The sequence below is a fragment of the Berghia stephanieae genome, chromosome 8 (genome assembly GCF_034508935.2).
Source record: "Berghia stephanieae isolate SIO BIC M18660-M18661 chromosome 8, UCSD_Bste_1.3, whole genome shotgun sequence".
In the NCBI taxonomy this organism is placed as follows: domain Eukaryota; kingdom Metazoa; phylum Mollusca; class Gastropoda; order Nudibranchia; family Aeolidiidae; genus Berghia; species Berghia stephanieae.
Genome location: NC_088367.1, coordinates 52,606,736 through 52,619,817, shown reverse-complemented (window position 1 = coordinate 52,619,817; position 13,082 = coordinate 52,606,736).

The window sequence follows — 13,082 nt, the reverse complement described above, 5'->3', positions numbered from 1 at the left end:
ATCGAAGGATTTGCGTCAAAGAACAATCCCCCAAAAGTGATTGGAAAGTATAGTGGAGACAAATGTTATTCTGTTTGCTTTGTAACTGACTGAAATAATGTTAGAACACACCTTCTCTTTTTTTTGTGTGTGTTCAATTTGTTTGAGTTTTATTGGAACTTTCAATGTATTATGTTTTGTTTTTAAGGGTTTTACGGTGCTTGCAACACATTTAGGTCATATCAGCACTTGTAAAGTGGCAGAAAATTGGATAGTGAAATATTCTAGATGTACAATTAAAAGGACTTGAGGAAAAAGTAAGACAAATGGGAATTGGTTCAAATAGGGAACAGATGTAAATTTCAAGAGCACACGATTGATGTACTTAGTTTGAGATTACCTAAATGTCTCACCCATACACCAGCACAAGATCCCACCAAGGGGAATACAGTCAAATGCTTGCATTGTACATTCAAACAATACATAACAGAGCTATGAATTGCAAGGAAAAAATATATCATCTCCCAAAATAATAACTAAGCATTTGACTGTTTCCCTCCCAGCCAAGCAGTACGACTGGGGCAAATCCAAGTAATCTAATTCCATGACAAAGACAAAAAGCAAATTGGAAAACAGACATATGGGGATAGAAGACACAGTAAGTACCTCCCTGCGCACTATGGGAGTCCAGGAACCCCACCCAGTTCATTGTCTTAACTTTCGGATCGGAAGGTCCTGGGTTCGAGCCTTTGGAAAGGGCTCTTTACTCACATTCTCTCACCGTACTCAGGTGTAAAATGAGTATCTGACCGTTAACAGCGTTGTCTCTGTCCGAAAAAAATTGTAATATCGTCTAACAGGCGTCATGTCTCGTTCTACATGTTACGTGTTGCTGTTGGTCTAGGACCCCTTGTAAGCGCTTTGAGCACGTTTAGTGGATATTGCGCTATAAAAAAAGCTCAATTTTTGGGGGGTTTTTTAGTCTAGCTGCCAATATCACGTGATTTGATTCATCATGACAATAGTAAGTTAGATTATATAAAGAACGATATATTATATATACCGGATGTGTTGCTAATTTCCTCTTTGAAAATTAGTTTGCGTGGACAGTATGAAGTCGGGTAATTTAAAAGCCATCATGTACTAGAGACCGGGATGCTACCAGTACAAAACAGCCAAATAGGAGCGATTTATATTCAGGTTTTCGTCGAACCAAATCATCTATCACATGATTTTTTGCTGTTCAACGATTGGATATTTCTTTAAAAATATAAACACGCTGCTGTGTTTACGAAAGTTGTAAATATACCCATGTGTCAAGCTGAGCAAAATGACCAATCGTGATGTTGGCTACTTCTCAAACTGTGAACAGTTTTCAGTATGTAGGTCATTTTGAGCACATATTCCACTGTGACCAATGACTTCGAGCAAATGGAAATGTAATATAGATCAACGTCCTTTCAACGACCACTTCTAGGAAAGAGACAAGCCACTCGGAGACTAGTAAGCGTTCATAAATTTCCCTTTTTTTATTCACTTGCTTTGCTTAGGCGTAAGATTGGCTAGTCATTTACTACACTAGTGAATAACTAAATCCAGTCCTCGTTCATGAAAATGAGCCCTGAGTGACGTCAACGTTGTTCCATCTATATTGATGATTTGCGTTTAAATCGTTTTTATATAGCACCTGTCAGCCGTGTATAACCGTAGCCATCGTTAACTCATAGCCTGACACTGACCAAAAATGACGTCAAAATATCCAGTCTTTGGGCACAAAAGAAAACAAATCGTGAGTTGTATTCAATATTTCAACCAATGGAATAACTTGTTTCCTTGAGTACTATAACGACAACTCACTAGGCGGTGCAAAAACCAAATAATGACGTCAAAATGCCAGTTCTTTGGGGGGGGTTCAGTGTCAGGCTATAACTTTACGGTATAGATAGTTCGAATATGTCGTCACTCAGATCTTTGTTATTGTTTTTTACCATCCGCGTTCATGAGTAATTCTCACTAAACAGTATTAACCAGACTATAAACGTTCATGGTTACACACAGTTTTTTGTGTTGGTCCGTTATACTTCCGGATGGCAATGTTATGAGCTTCTTTGCCAAGCGCATACTATCTATGACGTACCAACAGAAAATTATTTGATATAATAATGTAATATTTATTATGTAAACACATGACAGTCTGTCATAGTGTTTACAATGTTTGAAATTAAACATACATTACACAGGACAAAAACACATTAATAAAATAACGATATAAACATCAAATTGGTAAATGATATAAATATCTAAATGATGATGACGTTTCATAACCCCAAACATAGTCTCTCTCTTACTCACACGCACACTTCCACACACCCCTACACACACACACACCCCTACACAAACAAACACACACACACACACACACACACACACACACACACACACGCAAACGCACAGGCAGGAGCATAAAAGCATTTAAAGTTGTAGAGGTATAGCATTGAGAGTGATGGTCTTCTATACTGTGATCTAAAAGTTCTGTCCAATATTGATGTGTTTTCATATTTTATTAACGTTATTTACGATGTTTTCTATAGATAGTATGCACTTGGCAAAGAAGATCACAACATTGCCATCCTGAAGTATAATGGACCAACACACAAACTCTGTGTAACCATGAACTTTTATAGTATGGTTAATACAGTTTAGTGAGAACAACTCACAAATGCGGATGGCAAAAACAATAACAAAGGCTTGAGTGACGTCATCTTCGAACTAACTATAGATAGTTCTTAGTTGACATCACTCAGGTCTTTGTTATTGTTTTTTCCCATCCGCATTTATGAGCAATGCTCACTAAACAGTATAGATAGTATGCAGATGACGTCACTCAGGCCTTTGTTATTGTTTTTGCCATCCGCGTTTGTGAGTTGTTCTCACTAAACTGTATTAACCAGACTATAAAAGTTCATGGTTACACAGAGTTTGTGTGTTGGTCCGTTATAACTTCCGGATGGCAATGTTGTGATCTTCTTAGCCAAGTGCATACTATCTTTTGTTCCAATGAGCTTCTCGACCAATTTTTTCTGCCATTGTGTTGTCTTGAAGACTGAAAACAACTCACCTAGTCGTGCCATGTGGTCAAGTTGAAAAGATCGTATTTTGACTTATAGATAGTATGCAGATGACGTCACTCAGGTCTTTGTTATTGTTTTTGCCATCCGCGTTTGTGAGTTATTCTCACTAAACTGTATTAACCAGACTATAAAAGTTCATGGTTACACAGAGTTTGTGTGTTGGTCCGTTATACTTCCGGATGGCAATGTTGTGAACTCCTCGGCCAAGCGCATTCTATCTATAAAATCAAACCGTGCTCATCCAGAGTGTTGCTATTGACGCACAACACATGTGTAACTTTAAATGTTATTGTCGTCTGATTAAAACAATTTTGTGAGAAGGAATCACCAAAACGTCTGGCTAAAAACAAAAACAAAGAGGTGAGTGACGTCAATTGGATTCAATAGTCTGATGTCACGTCACCCAGCAACGGCGGCCATCGTGGTTCTAAACAAAGAAATTTGGTACTTTTTATTCCTCATGCTGGTTAGAATTTTTCATAGGTCTTGTGATCAGAATGTGTAAAAGTCAAAACACGATCAGATTTATAATGTTTTTCTCCTCTGGATACGCTTTTATACTCGTCAGAGAAATATTTCATAAGAGCGTCCGCCATTGTTCCGATAGTTTAGAGCCAGTTACTAAGTTACCATGCGTCATTACGAGGGAAGTGACGTCATGACTATTGAAGCGTATTTCGTTCTATCTATTGACATAACATGTCTTCTATCTCAGTGTCAACGTCAACAATCCTCACAATAAAGTAGAAAACGGTAAGGGCTGCCCGGATCGGTGGTCGTAAAATACTAACGAAAGAGTGAAAATGGAAAGGCTTCGTATGGGAACAAAACAGACAATGGACGTTTCGGGTACAAACCCTTCGTCAGCACAACAATACACAAATAAACGTGGAGAACAAATATAATATAATGAAAAATAACTTGTATCGTCTGTACTCAATGGTGGTTGCAGTATGAATGAAATGTTAGCGTAGCGTGTTTAACAGTGGCCTTCTTAAAGTTATGGCCTGATACTGACCAAAAAATGACGTCAAAATGCCAGTCTTTTGCCACAAAAGAAAACAAATCGTGAGTTGTATTCAATAGTTCAACCAATGAAATAACTTGTTTCCATGAGCTCTACTAACGACAACTCACTAGGCGGTGCAAAAACCAAATAATGACGTCAAACTGCCAGTCCTTTTGGATTTCAGTATCAGGCTATAACATAACGATGGCTACGGTTTAACCCTGACAATAATATCATGTCGGGGGGAATCGGATGATAAATATAGAGGAATAACAATACGAAGAATCCATGGTCATCAGAGGTCTGATCGTAGCCATCGTTAACCTATAGATAGTATGCGCTTGGCTAAGAAGTTCACAACATTGTCATCCGGAAGTATAACGGACCAACACACAAAACTATGTGTAACCATGAATGTTTATAGCGTGGTTAATATATGTTAGTGAGAATTACTCATAAACGCGGATGGCAAAAAATACAATAACAAAGTCAGAGTGACGTCAACTTGATTCTATCTATAGATAGTATGCGCTTGGCTAAGAAACTCATAACATTGTCATCCGGAAGTATAACGGACCAACACACAAAACTATGTGTAACCATGAATGTTTATAGCGTGGTTAATATATGTTAGTGAGAATTACTCATAAACGCGGATGGCAAAAAAAAAAAAAAGAATAACAAAGTCAGAGTGACGTCAACTTGATTCTATCTATAGATAGTATGAGCTTGGCTAAGAAACTCATAACATTGCCATCCGGAAGAATAACGGACCAACACACAAAACTATGTGTATCCATGAACGTTTATAGCATGGTTAATACAGTTTATAGAGAATTGCTCATAAAAGCGGATGGCAAAAGAAACAACAAAGTCCAGAGTGACGTCAACTTCATTCTATCTATAGAGAGTTCGAAGATGACGTCACTCAGGCCTTTGTTATTGTTTTTGCCATCCGCGTTTGTGAGTTGTTCTCACTAAACTGTATTAACCAGACTATAAAAGTTCATGGTTACACAGAGTTTGTGTGTTGGTCCGTTATACTTCCGGATGGCAATGTTGTGAACTCCTTGGCCAAGCGCATTCTATCTATAGCCTGACACTGACCAAATACTGGCGTCAAAAGACAAGATTTGGCCACAAAAGAAAACAAAGCGTGAGTTGTATTCAATAGCTCAACCAATGGTACCACTTGTTTCCATGAGCACTACTGACGACAACTCAATACACGGTGCAAAAACCAAATAATGACGTCAAAATGCCAGTCTTTTTGGGTGTCAGTGTCAGGCTATAACTTTACGATGGTTACTGGACAACTCACTGGGCTGTGCAAAAATCTAAAAAAATGGCGTCAAAAGATAAGTCTTAATGGGTTCTAGTGTCAGGATATAAGTTAACAATGGCTACGGTCTGATCTTCTCAAAATTAAATCAAACACGGTGCGCTAATACTCTTCAACAGTCGTAACGTCACTTCCTTCCTAGTGACGCATGGTAACTTAGTAACACTGGCTCTAAACTATCGGAACAATGGAGGACTCCCGTATGAAATATTTCCCCTGCGAGCATAAAAGCGTATCCAGTGGAAAAAAATCCATAGAATTATCATGTTTTGACTTTTACACATTCTGATCACAAGGCATTTGAAAAGTTCTAGCCAGCATGAAGAATAAAAAGTAATGTTTAGAACCAAGATGGCCGCCGTTGCCCTGCGGCGTGACATCAGGCTACTGAATCCAATTTCGTGTATAGATAGTATGCACTTGGCTAAGAAGCTCATAACATTGCCATCCGGAAGTATAACGGACCAACACACAAAACTGTGTGTAGCCATGAACGTTTATGGTCAGGTTAGTACAGTTCAATGAGCATTACTACTCATAAACGCGGATGGCAAAAGACAATAACAAAGACCTGATTGAAGTCATCTTCGAACTATCTATAGACTACAGAGGTTTGATCCACCGATCATTTGAATCGGGACTTCAGAAATGTGACCCCCCGTCTCAAAACAGTATTATGTCGGAACGAACCAGATGCTTAAAAGCCGAATTAAATGTTAAAACTGGACAAAATATAAATTGTTGGCATTAGCACCCAGCAATATGGTATCCATTCTTCTCAATCAATAAAACATACAAACTCAACACAAGTCTGATATTTCTGGCTATGAATTCAATTTTCAACATCTTAACCAACCCGACTTAATACCGTTTTGAGGCGAAGGGTCACAAATGTGATTCGTGGACCAGCAATATAGAAGAATGTGAAACTAACATTCTACGTAGTCCAACTGGGATGACCTAAATTACCGTTCTATGTGCTCGAGGCCACTGGTCACATGGCCTAATATGCTCAAAATGACCCATTTGTCACCCGCCGTGTCGAAGCGGTATTATGTCGGGATGCAATCGGTTTGGGAAATTGAATTCATAGCCACAAATATCAAACTTGGGTTTAATTTCTCTACGTCATGCTGGAGTATATATACTATTTTTTGCTTTGCAAAAACTTCTATGGTCCAATTTCTCTTCATTTTATCTCTATATTCACTTTCTGAGGTCTGAATCATCCCGACATAATACCGTTTTGAGACGGAGGGTCACATATAGTGAAACGTGTTCACAGTTTTTAAAATACCTAACACCACTATTTGTCATTTTGTTCAACTTGACACATGGGTAAGTTTACAATTTTCATAAACAAATCAGCCTGTTTACTTTTGTTCAGAAATATCCAATCGTTGGATAGCAACAAATCATGTGATTGATGACTTGGTTGGACGAAAACATGAATATAGATCGTTCCCATTGACCAGTAGATTTTTTACCAATCAAAACATGGAAATTGTGACACACATTCCCTCGTGCTCGGACAAACATAGTTGGTCGTTTATAAACAATATCGTGAATGAAATCGACCTCTCTCTGATCATTGTTATTGTTTTTAAACCGCCAAATTTCTCAATCATATTATAAACGTTTAAGTTTACACATAGTTTTCTGTGTTGGTTCATTCTATTGATCAAGTGGTAGAACAGTGGGTATTGTATTTAGACACATACCATCGATGATAAAGCCTGTGTTGTTCGCCATGTCGACCAATCAATGCCGTTGTTTACACTATGACGACTGTCCGAGAGGCGTGGTTATCTAAGGGTTTATTACTTCGGAATAGAATTCAATAGTCTGATGTCAAGACCGCCCAGCAACGAGCAGCTTGGTTTCTAAACAAAGAGAATCGGTACTTTTAATTCTTCATGCTAGTTAGAACTTTTTCACATGTCATATGATCACAATATATAAAAGTCAAAACATAATCAGATTTATAATGTTGTTCTCCTCTGGATACACTGTTATTCTCCTCTGAGAATTATTTCATAAGGGCGTCACCATTTTTCCGATAGTTTAGAACCAGTTAGTAAGTTACTATGCGTCATTACGAGGGAAGTGACGTCACGACTGCTGAACCCTATTGTAGAAGCAGTCCTTCGGGTGATTGGATAAATAAATTTTTAAAAAAATAATAATAAAAAAAAATAAAAAAATAAAAATACCCTGTATTCATCCCATAGGGGAAATTTGTCTCTAAGGTCTATTCCAAGGGAATACTTGAATAATCCAGGCGTCAGCCGAAGTGCAGCGCCGCAAATCGAGCTAGGGCGAGATGACTTGCTCAAGGCTACACAGCACAGCGGCGAGTGGTCGACCTCCGTACCTTTCGGGTACGAAGCAATGACCGTACCGCTGAGCCACACTGTCCCCAAGCCACACTGCTCCATACATTTTGCAACAGAACTTCCACCGTCTAAGTGATGGTATCTTTTTTTCCTAGTCGAAAAGAAACCATCCATCCTGGGTCTCTTACTTTCCTGTAATCCTAAGAATCTGCCTTTCCATCCTGTGGTATTTCAATAGCCATGACACCGTATGATTAAAACAAATAAATAGATGGAGCAGCGTGGCTAAGGGGTTTGGTCTTTGCTTTGTACCCGAAAGGTACCGAGTTCGATTACCCGCTGCGCTATGTAGCCTTGAGCAAGTCACCTCGCCCTAACTCAATTTGCGGCGCTGCACTGCGGCTTACGCCTGGGTTATTCCAGTCTTCCCTTGGAATAGACACTAGAGACAAATTTCCACTACGGGATGAATAAAGCGAATCTTATTTTTCTTATCTTATCTTATTCTATATGTAACCGGTTCATTGTTTGTGTCATTGTCTGGAGAATTGGATACACACTTCCAATGAGTTTTGAACTGGAGCAGAGGAAGGTGTGACGTCATGATTTCTCTGCCCAATTCTGCTCACCAGACCAATAATAATAATAATAATAATAATAATAATAATAATAATAATAATAATAATAATAATAATAATAATAATAATAATAATAATAATAATAATAATAAAATCAACGCAAGGGAGATAACACAACATTTGAAGGAAAATGAAATAAACAATTATTTCCCCTGGGTCTGGCACTCAAAAATTACCGATATCTTCGCGCATCGCCTTCGTTAACTTATTGATGCTTCATCCAGTAGATTTTGACCAATCAAAACATGGAATTTGTGACACACCTTCACACGTGCTCGGACAGACATTAGTTGGTTGTTTATAAACAATAACGTGAATGAATTCGAACCTTCTCTGATCAATGTTACTGTTTTTATACCACCAAATGGGTGACTAGTTATCAAACGACTTTCTCTATCATATTACAAGTAGTTAAGTTTACACATTTTTTGTTTTATTCATCAAGCGTTAGATCAGTGGGTATTTTACTTAGACACATACCACCGCTAACAAAACCTGTGTAGTTTGCGATGTTTACCAGCCACTGTCATTGTTTACATTATGACGACTGTCCGAGAGGCGTGGTTATCTAAGTGTCTTTTGCAACTTTGTTGTGAATATTTTCCCCACGGGAAAGAGAAGACAAAATACGATGACTGTAAACAATATATAGTTTAATCATATACAATAGGATTCAATAGTCGTAACGTCACTTCCTTCCTAATGACGCATGGTAACTTAGCAACACTGGCTCTAAACCATCGGAACAATGGCAGACGCCCGTATGAAATATTGCTCCGACGAGCATAAAAGCGTAGCCAGAGGGGGAAAAAAACATAAATTTGATCATGTTTTGACTTTTACACATTCTGGTCACAAGACATATGAAATGTTCGAGCCAGCTTGAAGAATAAAAAGTAATTATTTTCTTGGTTTAGAACCAAGATGGCCGCCGTTGCCGGGCGGCGTGACGTCAGACTACTGAATCCAATTGGTCTATTAGTCTTTCACTATCGGTATTCAAAATTCGTAACGTCACTTAAAACGCATGCACAAAATCAAGGCTCCACATTTCGTAACTTTGGAGAATTTTGCGATATTCCATGCGCACTGGACTTCGAACGGAATATAAATGTGCTCAAAGCGCTTTACAATGATTACTTACTAATCCTCTTCGGGCTTGAGGCACATAGGGCATCCACCAACATCTCCATTTTTTGCGATCGGCTCTTTTGCGGTGGCTGTATTCCAGGACAGGCCTGCTTCCTTTAATTCTTCTCCATGGTCCTTCGCCAGGTTTCTTTGGGTCTTCCCCGCTTTCTCTTCCCATCTGCTGTCCCAGTACAAGGCTGTCTTGGAAGTGACCCTTTTTCCATTCTGGCCCCATGACCCACCAACGCCATCTTTTTTCTTTTTTATTTGGCTATCATGCTAGTGCAGTCACTTTCTTTAATAGATCCACGTTCTTATTTTTGTAGGCCAAAATAAATTAAAATTCTTTTTAAACACTTGTTCTGAAAGGCTTCTAGTTTCTGTATTAAGGAGGATGTCTTTTCCCCGCTTTCATTTCCATAAAGCAGTACACTTAAAACATTGCTCTTGTATTTTTTCAGCTTTGTCTTTCTCCATTATTTGCTTTGATTTCAAAAGTTTTTCAGCATGCCGAAAAGCCTGGTTGCCTTTTGAATGCTGTGCTTGATATCGTGTTCTGCATTTCCGTCGTCTGTTATTTTGGATCCGAGGTAGGAAACTCTGTTTACCTCTTCAATTATATGTTCATCTATCCTAATTTCACGTCATGTTTTGGATTCACCCTAAATGTACACAGTCTTATCGAAATTTATTTTCAGGTCCAATTTTCGAGCGTTCTGTGTAATAACGGTTAGTTTCTCTGAGGCGTCTCTGTGAGTACTGGAAACTAACGCGATATCATCTGCGTAGTCTATATCTTCCAGAAAGGATGTCAGTGTCCAGCGAATGCCTCTCTTCTTACCATCAATTGTATTTTTCATGAGCCAGTCTAGAGCCAGGATTAAACAGAAGCGGGGAGAGTATGCAGCCTTATTTTACACCAATTGTTACATTAAAGTTGTCCTGTTAAATTGTTACCACAGATCACTTGGCATTGGTAGTTGCTGTACATTGCTTGAATTAGGTTGACTATCTCATCGGTTATACCATAATGGCGGAGTATTTTCCACAGGGACTCTCTGTGTAAGCTGTCAAAGGCTTTTTCAAAATCGACAAAAATGGTGTAGAGGGGGCTGTTCCATTCAATGCTTTGCTCCAGGATTTGTCTCAGGGTTAAATATGTGGTCACTACATGACTTCCTTTTCTGAAACCTGCCTGCTCTTTTCTAAGAATGTTTTCAAATGTGAGGTTGAGATTCTTTTCAAAGGATTCTATTAAAAATTTTGCTCGTTACGGACAGGAGTGTGATTCCACGCCAGTTAGCACAATTTCCTAGGTCCCTTTCTTGGCTATTTTATGGATATGCCTTTCTGCCAATCCTCTGGTATTTCTTCCTTTTCCCAAATGTTGGTGAACAATTTATCTTAGAATTTTGGACATTTCTTGCGATTCGCTTAAGCATTTCCGCACTGATTTGTCAATACCTGGGGCCTTGCCATTTTTTTTGTTGTTGTATTGCCTCGTGCACCTCATGCTCATGATTGACCAAGATTAACCTCTACGTCCATTTCCTGCTTCCTGGATATCTGTGTAAGAAATGGTCTGGTCTGTTCAGAAGGTTTGCGAAATATTCTCTCCATCTTTAAATTTTCTCCTTTTCGTCTGTGATGACACTACCATCTTGGATTTCAATGGTTTCTCTGACCATAACTTCTCTTTTCCCGAGACTTTTTTTGATTTTGTATAGTGTTTGTGTGTCTTGTCTTACAGCTGCATTTTCTGCTTCATTTGCTAAATTTCTGCAAAATCTTTTGTCTTTCCTTGTGGAATTTTTTCACTTCTTTATCCTTCAATGAGTATTCACTGGATAGCCTTTCTTTCAGTCGGGGGGATTTAGCGTTCACGAGAATTTAGTTTGATTGATTTTCCTTTGGTTAATGAGCTCCCATGACCTTGCTGAATATCCAATTCTCGTAATTGGATTTATTGTGTCCTAAGTGTTCATGCACTTTCCTGCATGACGTTGTTGAAATCTTGGATTTGTCTGTTTGTAATATCTTGTATTGCACTGAATTGTTTTTTACTGAGATAATTGAAATTGTTTTGGTATCTGGGTTTTCCAATTTATCTGTGTTGAAACGTTTTCTCCTTCTGTTTTGCTATTTTTTTTTTTTCATCAATTTAGTAGAGATTTTGGCTGTGACAAGTGGTGGTCACTACCAATGTCTGCCAATCGTCTGACTCTGACATCGTTTAAGCTGCTCTTTCCATTTTCTGTTGATAATTGTATGGTCTAATCTGACTTTCTGTTTTCCCATCTGGTGATGTCCATGTCAATTTGTGATGTTTTTTGTGTGGGAAAAATTCCACCAATAATGAATTGTTTTCTTCACAAAATTCTGCCACTGCTTCCATTGTTGTTCATTACCCCTATCCCCTCCTTTCCAACGGACTGATTGGTTTGTTTGCAACTCTACATTAAGGCTCCATTATATGACATATCATTTTTGGAATGTTTTTCAACGGCCCCTTCTTAGAATATCGAAAATTCTTCTTTGATTTTTTCATCTGAACCTCTGTAGTCGTACTTGAGGATTATGCTTTTTGGGGATTTTGAGTTGTTCTTTTAAAAAAGTCTTTCACTTATCGGGTTTTCCCTTCCAATAGTTCTTTTGTTTTTCCTGGCTATCAAAAGGGGAACCCTTCTTGGGTTGGTCACCTTTCGCCTGACCAAAAGATCAGGGCGCCATTTGAGAGTTGGCGCTTTTCCCCGCTCCTTCCATCTTTTCCTCGAATCCCCAGCAAATCATCTTTTAGGGCAACTCTCGCGCTGGGCTTGTCCCTTTTTCCTGTTGATAAGGGGCCTAACATTTCCCGCACGAGACATTGACTTGCGTTTTTGGGGGACAACAGATCTGCAATCTGGGCGGGGGGGCGCCTTTCTGATTTGACCTCCACCGTCATAAAGCCGTATTCTGGTCGCTTCTCTGCGCCCCCGTTTTGGGTTTTCGTCTGGTTTTTTTGTTTCTGTAACAGTTTTCTTTTATGAGGGGGTTTTTCCCTAAAACCTTCAACCCCTACAAGATTGTCGGAAATGGGCTTTAAAAATGTTTTTAAGGATTATTATTATTATTATTATTTTTATTTTTATTATTATTTTTATTATTATTTTTATTATTATTATTATTATTTTTTAATTTTTATTATTATTATTATTAATATTTTATTATTATTTATTATTATAATTATTTTAATATTATTATTTTATTAATAATTTTTATATTAATTAATATTATTATTATATTTTTTAAAAATTTTTATTTTTATTATTTTTATTATTATTATTATTTATTATTATTTTTATTATAATATACTTTTTTATTATTTTTAACATTATCATTATTATTTTTATTAAATTATTTTTTATTATTATATATTATTTATTTTTATTATTATTATTTAAAAATATTTTTTATTATTATTAATTTTTTATTTTAAAATTTTTTTAAAATTTTTATTATTAATTATTATTATTA